This window comes from Dioscorea cayenensis, chromosome 12 (genome assembly GCF_009730915.1).
Source record: "Dioscorea cayenensis subsp. rotundata cultivar TDr96_F1 chromosome 12, TDr96_F1_v2_PseudoChromosome.rev07_lg8_w22 25.fasta, whole genome shotgun sequence".
NCBI lineage: Eukaryota > Viridiplantae > Streptophyta > Magnoliopsida > Dioscoreales > Dioscoreaceae > Dioscorea > Dioscorea cayenensis.
In genome coordinates, this window is record NC_052482.1 from 4,725,520 (window position 1) to 4,733,388 (window position 7,869).

Consider the following 7,869-nt stretch of genomic DNA (forward strand, 5'->3'; position numbering starts at 1 on the left):
TATAAAGATAGCATTGTACAAGTAAAGGAAGTTTTAACATTAAATACAAAAAATCAATGCTTGAGCTAAAAACTTGAATAAAAAAGGACAATAAACCTGAAATGTTGTAAGTGTGTGTAAGCTCACTCAAGTCAACCCAAGATATACTCCTCAAAGTTCTAATAAAAAGGTACTTATTTATCTACAAAAAAGTAATGGAAATTTGAAAAGATGGTAGTAGCTTCACACATCCTCTAAGGTAGACCTTTCCAAAGCAGCTACTAATGTGCTTTGACACTTTCGAGGTGGTAGCTCTTTCTACCAGGGTGGTAGCTTCTGTTCATCACATGAGATAGCTCTTTCTCTCATTAGGGCATAACTAGTATATGACTTATAAGAGTCGCTTCATATTTCATAGGTGGTAGCTCTTTCCACCAAACATGCACAAATAAACAATATATCCTTTTTTTATTTCTTTTCTTTTTACTTTTTTTTTAAAATTAACAAAAGACACAACTATAACTAGTCCCTTTAAAATCAAACTTGAGTTTCTAAAAGAGTTTAAAGTGTGAGTAGTGCAACAAGTGTGAATCGGGCAAAAATTCCTAGAAATTCAAGTAAAAACTAGAGAATGAGAACATTCAACATTAAAAATTCTCCTAAACTCAAGAATACAATCATTACAACTAAGGTGAACCGCCATTGGCTATGTGAGCATGTATAATAATCAAACTAATGTAAAAGATATGTGCACAATGAAACTCCCCTCACACTTACGTTGTACATTGTCCCCAATGTACACATGCAAGCTCACTCATAATATATATCAATCTAGAATATATGTGGAAGAAGCAATCAAAACAATACTCCCCTAACTCTTAGAGTTGCATTTCATGGAGCTAAATCCTTGGGAGTGATGTTCCAACGGGTTGTGAGGAACACACGGCGCACATTAACATTGTCCACGACTAGTTCTCAATTCCTATAATGACAAGACCATTTTCACGCATACACGAGGGTGTTTAGTAAAGTTCAATAAAAACAAAAACAACTTGAGTATATAAAAGATAAAGCAATGAATTCAACTCGAGATAATCAAAATGAAAATAAGCTCAGAAGGAAAGTCCTTTCTGAGTATACAAGTCCAAAGTAAAATGCAAAGGTAAATAAATGAAAATCCGAATCAAGTATTGGTGTCTTCAGGTCTCTGCTCTGCTACTGATGCTGGTGCTAAATCAAAGGGTGCTAGTGGAGGTAGTGGTGGTGATGCCGGAGGGGTCCTCAGTCTCCTGATAAAGGGTGAGGACGCATCTCGCTCTAATTGCTGCAATACGATGTCAAGACACGCCATCATCCCCCTACTGCACGACTTGTAAAGTCCGGACCCCTCGAGCTCGAACCGAAGCTCATCCACAGCACTCTCGAGCCTCTCAAAATGATCATGAGCTTGAGAGGGAGTAAAAATGGGTACCAAATGCCAGAGTGTCTCCTGCGCTGCAAGGGGTACTCCGGTCCTTATCGGTGCAAACTGAGGTTCGGGAACCTGTCTTGAACCCTCCGCTGCATCCCTTCCGTCCTCAGTGATCTTCGGGGTAGCTGAAGCTAGAATTTATGCTCCAGGCCCACATCTACACACTAACCCCATCATCCTAATCTTATCAAAACCAAGAGGAGAAGGCACGACTGTCCTCTCGGCACCTCGGATGGTGTCTCGAAAACCAATCCCCAAGATGAGTCTAGTGATGTAGGGACCAGCGAATAATACTATTACTCTCGCAAATTAGCCCTGGTGCCTCAAGACATCCGCCACTACGTGTCCCAGGTGAATTTGCACATTGTAGACCATGGAGTATAAATAGAGTAGGTCCTGCTTGCTCAAAACAGCTGTGTTGTCACGTCAACCGGACACAGACCTGCTGAGGACTGAGTGTAAGTATCTGGAGCTCAGCCGAGATAGGCTGGTGGCCTTTGACACTCCTGGTACATACCGCCCATGTCCACACAAAACTCGGTACGCTTACTACAGAGTCATTGTGCCCAAGAAATCCATCGGCAAGCGTCCATACTCCTCTGTACCTATGTAGGTTTCGTCCTACAAACCCATACGAATGGAGAACTCATTGACACTCATGCAAAATGGATGTACAAATACTCAGAACTGTATAGCATTCATAGTGTCAAATCTCCCATATGGCTGATCAAACTCGAAAGACGCTAACACCTCTAGCGTCAATGCACGGAAAGCTGGCTCTTGGAAAGTCAATAATATTCTCTCACTTCCCATTGCTAGCATCACATCAATCTCAATGGCTAGCTCATCACCCAGCCAAATCTCTCTCAGCACACTCAAATCCACAAAGCAAGACTTACAAAACTGAGTGCTGATAATCTCTCAAATTAAGCTTCTTCGAACGAGCAAGAAGCTCAGGATTCGTGAATGCCATGTGTACTTGCTCAGGTGGGGTCTCTCTAGGACTCTTAACTTCATGCTTCTTCGAACGAGGTGCCATATCTGCAAGAATTGATGAGGAAACAATCAACGAAGCTCTAGAAACAGTACTGCAGAATTCCACACGGGCTTATGGAAATACTCCACGCCCGTCTGGATCAACGTGGCATGAAAATCGCACGGTTACATGTCAATACTCCCAAAACACACATTAAAATCTTGTCTAAACTCTTTCCAAACATGCATAAACTATTATAGAGTGAAATTGTTACAACTCAAGATATAATCAACTAAAAACAAGGATTGGCGAATGAGAGAGATTAAAAGATTTACCGATGAAATGGGTGTGAAAACCTCGAATTCGGCGTAGAAACTGACTGGAAATCCCTCTAAAACAGCGGTGATAGGGCAGGAAATTGATTAAGAATGGTTCTTTGAGTGATTGGAAGTGAAGGAGAAGAGAATTCCAGAAGATTTTAAAGAAAAACTTGTGTCTCTTGGAATTCTGCGCATCCACACGGGCGTGCAAAAATTATCCATGTCCGTGGACCTCCACTAGAGAGACTAACTGGTGCAAAGGCACGCCACTGTGCGGTCTCTGGATGTCACTCTATGTCTTTGAAAGCATACGCATGGGTGTTCGAAAAATATCCACACCCATGCACCCGACCCACAGGAGCAGCCCACGCCCCTGTGGATTCTCTTGTACAACTGAGAAAAATCACTAAGTGTTTCGCACGGCCGTGCGGAAATTCTGCACGGATGTGGACATTCAGAGGTCCAACTCACATGGGGGAAGCACGCACCCCTGTGTCCTATAGGGATGGAGGAGAGCTCTTCTGGAGAGATACACACTGGCATGCGGAACTTGCCCACGCTAGTGTTTTTGCCACAGGTTCATCCACAGGGGTGAGTCCACGCCCCTGTGTGCTCTCGGGAAAAATTGGTAAGTCTCTGCAGGAAGATGCACACCAGTGTGGAAATTACCCACAGGCGTGCGAAACTCACAAGGCCTTTCACAGGGGCAAGTTCACACCCCTGTGCCTTCACTAGAGGAGCTCTCAATAGAGACCCACGGGCGTGTGGAAATTTCCCACGCCAGTGCGTTTTCTCTGGATACCTTAGAAATGTCTGTAGGCTCTGTAGAAAATTTCAGACCACATAGATACACTCAGAGCCTACGTCCACCATGCAAATACACCATAGAAGAACACGAAACATGCTCAAACAACTAACCAACTTTGCCAAACACATTAAAAGCACACGTAATCACCGAAAATCCATGGAAAACTCATAGCAATAGCATTCAAAGCATATGGACACCAACACTCGACACCTTATTCATGCAAAAACTACTAAACACTGTGAAAACAATAAATGCTTGCGTTGCCTTCAAAGAAGCGCTTGTTTAACATCACTAAGCTTGACGCACCTTATCTTACCTCACGGGGGTTCATAGATGAAGGTTGCCCTCTTACCCATAGCTTAAATTCATGAAGAGCAAAGTCTCTTGAAGGTAGAGGGAGAGTTATTGGGCTTGGTACCACCTAGCAATGGTCCTACCAACTTGTTCGGTTCTCGCACATCCCCAACAGCCTTGGGTCATTTTCGGTGGTGTTTCCTCACCCTCTTCATCTTCCGAAGTACCTTCTTCATAATCCCTAGAATAGATGGTATATGTTCCTCCAGACCAAGCATCATTACTTCTTCATTCTCCACCTCTTGGTCGAACAAACCCTCGCACAGGTTTGTATTGAACATTTCCTACATGTATTCATCAACAATCACATCCGTAGTGTGAAGAAACTAAAGAGTATCATCAAAGTTAAGAGGATGTCGCATGGCTTCAGTGAGGCGGTATGTGAGCTTATGATCTTAAATCCTTAGTGTCAACTCTCTACCGTCCATGTTGATCAATGCCTTTGAAGAACACAAGAATGGACTCCCAAGTATCAAAGGTACATCCGCATCCTCATCGACATCCAACACTATAAAGTCTACAGGAAATATGTACTTGTCTACCTTGACAAGCACATCTTTAATGATGCCCCTCGGATTTCTCACTGTTCAGTCTGCCAACTGCAACGCCATCCGAGTGGACCTAGGCTCTCCCAAACCTAGCTTCTGAAAGAAAGTATACGGCATGATGTTGATACTGGCACTTGAGTTCGCCAATGCCATTTCTTCACCCAAATTGCCAATGTTGCACGGAATAATGAAGCTTCCCGGGTCTTTCTTCTTGTTCGGGATATTCTTTTGCAAGACCGCTGAGCAAGAAGCATCTAGAATCACAGAGGCACTTTCCTCTAATTTCCTTTTGTTGGTCAACAAGTCTTTCAAGAACTTTTCATACTTAGGCATTTGGGATAATGCCTCAACAAAGGGAATGTTGAGGTGGAGGTACTTGAACAAACTCACAAACTTCTTGTATTGTTCATCCGCTTGGTCATTCTTCAATCTAGAGGGATAAGGGATTCTTGGATTGAAAGGTGGGGGTGCTACCTCCTTCTCTTTGCTTGCTCCCTACTCAACCTCTTTGACCTCGGGTGCTTCTACATTGGGCTTCTCACTTGGAAGATTACCCTCAACCTCACGACCACTTCTCAAAGTGATCGCCTTCACATGGTCTCTAGGATTGGTCTCGGTATTACTCGGCAAGCTTCCTTGTGGTCTCTCTGATAGAGACTTCGCAATTTGCCCCACTTTATTCTCAAGATTATGCAAAGAAGTGGTGTGGTTGCGAAGTGTAGCCTGGATTAATTGAAACCTTGTATCTGATGATTGCACAAACCTAGTCAAGGCCTTCTCTAAATTGGTCATTCGGGTTTCCAAGCCTAAAACTCGGTTCTCCATGTTTGGGACTTGTTTTTATTGGAAACCTGTTGGTACCATTGCTTTTTATGGTCCTTGGTTGCTCTACGAAAAATATGGATGACTCTTCCAATCCGGATTGCAGGTGTTGCTATATGGATTCCCTCGGTTCCTTATTACAATACCCATAAAATCGATTTTCTCCACTGAAAATGCATCACCAATAGAGATCAGGCAATCGGAGGGAGCATGTCCTCCACCACACCTGTTGCAAGTAGTGACGACCGCCATTCTATTAGAAGTTAGATGGTCTAACTTTTTACTCAACAATTCTACTTGAGCCGCCAATGATGTAACTACATCTATTTCATGAAGCCCGGCCACCTTTTTCCATTCTCATGCATTCCACTGATAACTGTTAATGGCCATGTCTTCTACTAACTATCGGGCTTCTTCCGATGTTACTCCTTATTGTACCTCCTGCGGCGGCATCTAATAACTGCCTTGTACTCGGATTCAACCCATTATAGGAAGTCTGAATGATCATCCATTCGGGAAATCCGTGCTATGGGTACCTTCACAAAAGATCCTTGAAGCGCTCCCATGTCTCAAACAATGACTCTAACTCCATCTGCATAAACGATGATATCTCATTGTGAAGCTTGGCCATCTTCCCGGAGGAAAGTATGTAGTAAGAAAAGCTTCGACCATCTCGTTCAAAGTCGTGATGGAGGCCTTGGGCAAAGAATGTAGCCACTGTTTGGCTCTTCCCTTGAGAGAGAATGCGAAACCCTCAACCTAGTAGCAACATCCGATACAAGGCCATGGCACCACTGTGTTTCCAACAACAACAAGCCCTGAAAATTGAAAATTAAGTTTCAGCCTTGGAGACTTGGATGACCGAATTAGAGAATGCTTTGATCAAGTTGATCCAATCATCAGATACAAGGTTTCAGTCAGTGAAAGCTACACTTCACAACCACACCGCATCATTGCATAATTTAGAGAATCAAGTGAGGCAAATTGTGAAGTCGTTATTGGAAAGACCTCAATGAAGCTTACCTAGTAACACCGAAACTAATCCGAGAGAACATGTGAAGGCAATCACTTCGAGAAATAATCGTGAGATTGAGGGTAGGCTTCCGAGTGAGAAGACTAATGTTGAAGTACCCGAGACTATAGAGGTTGAGGAAAAAGCCAAAGAGAAGGAGGTGGTACCCCCACCTTAGAAGCCAAGAATCCCTTATCCCTCAAGATTAAAAATGAAAAAATGATGAGCAATACAAGAAGTCCTTGGGTCTATTCAAGCATTACGTTTCTTGGCTTTTTACACTAATATGTGTGCTTCTATGTTACTTTTATGCAGGTAGGGTTGTGAGGGCGAGTATGAAGGAAAGAAGCAATGTGGATCATAATGCACCAATTTTGGAGGAAATCTTGCTAAGGTTCAAACACGAAGACATAGGTCAGGTGTGAGATGCTAGAGTGTGTGCGAACCTCCTCATATTCGAGTGGGCACATCCAATGGGAGAGGCACAAGGGCAGTCCCACTCGAGCATTCTGACTTATGCACATAAAACAAGAGCTCCACGAACTTGTATATCATTGAAGAAGCAAGTGATCCATGACGTGAACGTGTGCCCGTTTGCGTTACCCCGAACAAAGTATGGATTTGGGAAGCTATTCAAGTCGGACTGTAGCAGCACTGTTCAAAGCCGACCAAGAAAATAGGAATTCAGAAAATCCACACGGGCATGTGGAAATTATCCACGCCCGTGTGGAAATTCCACATGGGCGTGTGAAACATCCACGCCCGTGTGGTCGCCTGATTCCAGCCCAATTTAAAGCCGATTTAGCCCTGATTTTAGTATTCTTTTCTCCATCTTTTCCCCAACTTGTGAGAGGGCTTCGGCTAGTGTTTTGAGGGGTATTAGCTAGGGTTTTGGAGAGGTTCTACGGCTTCGACATCGCGCGTCATTTGGAAGAAGGTTTTTGGGAGAGCTTTCGTCGGCATCGATCCGGCGAGGTGTACCTTAGGCCGGACAAAGGATCCTTTTCGACGAGTAGAGGACTCTCCACAAGACCATCGTCACGACTATCGAGGGGGTTTCTTTATGGATTCATTGCTTTTACATTATATTTCTTTGATTGTACTTAGCTCCATGGAGAGCTAAATCCCTAGTGGGTACTTAGATATTTGTGAACCGTAGGATGTATCAGTTTCATTGAATCTCTTTATTATGCTTTCAATTAATTGATGTTTATTGTGAGTTCCAACCTTGAATGCTTGATTGTATGAACATTTCCCCTAGAGTGACACTTGGGTTGAGAGTTCTTGTTGGTAACCTTGTGAGTGAGTGACTGACAAGGTCTCCTTGCGTATATCCCTCAAGTGCACGGGTTCGTCGAAGTAATAATCTCGGGTTCTTGTTGATTGTATCGAATCTACAGGGAGTAGGGAGTAAAAACACTTAATTCGATTCTTAGCTATGTGAAAGATCAATAGTGATAAGTGTGACAATGATTCAATTCTCAACAATAAGAGGAACAAGTAAGAGAGCAAAAGTAGCGAAGAAGGTAAGGCAATCGATAAAGATGGGATACTCGGATAATGCTCCATCTAGGATAAT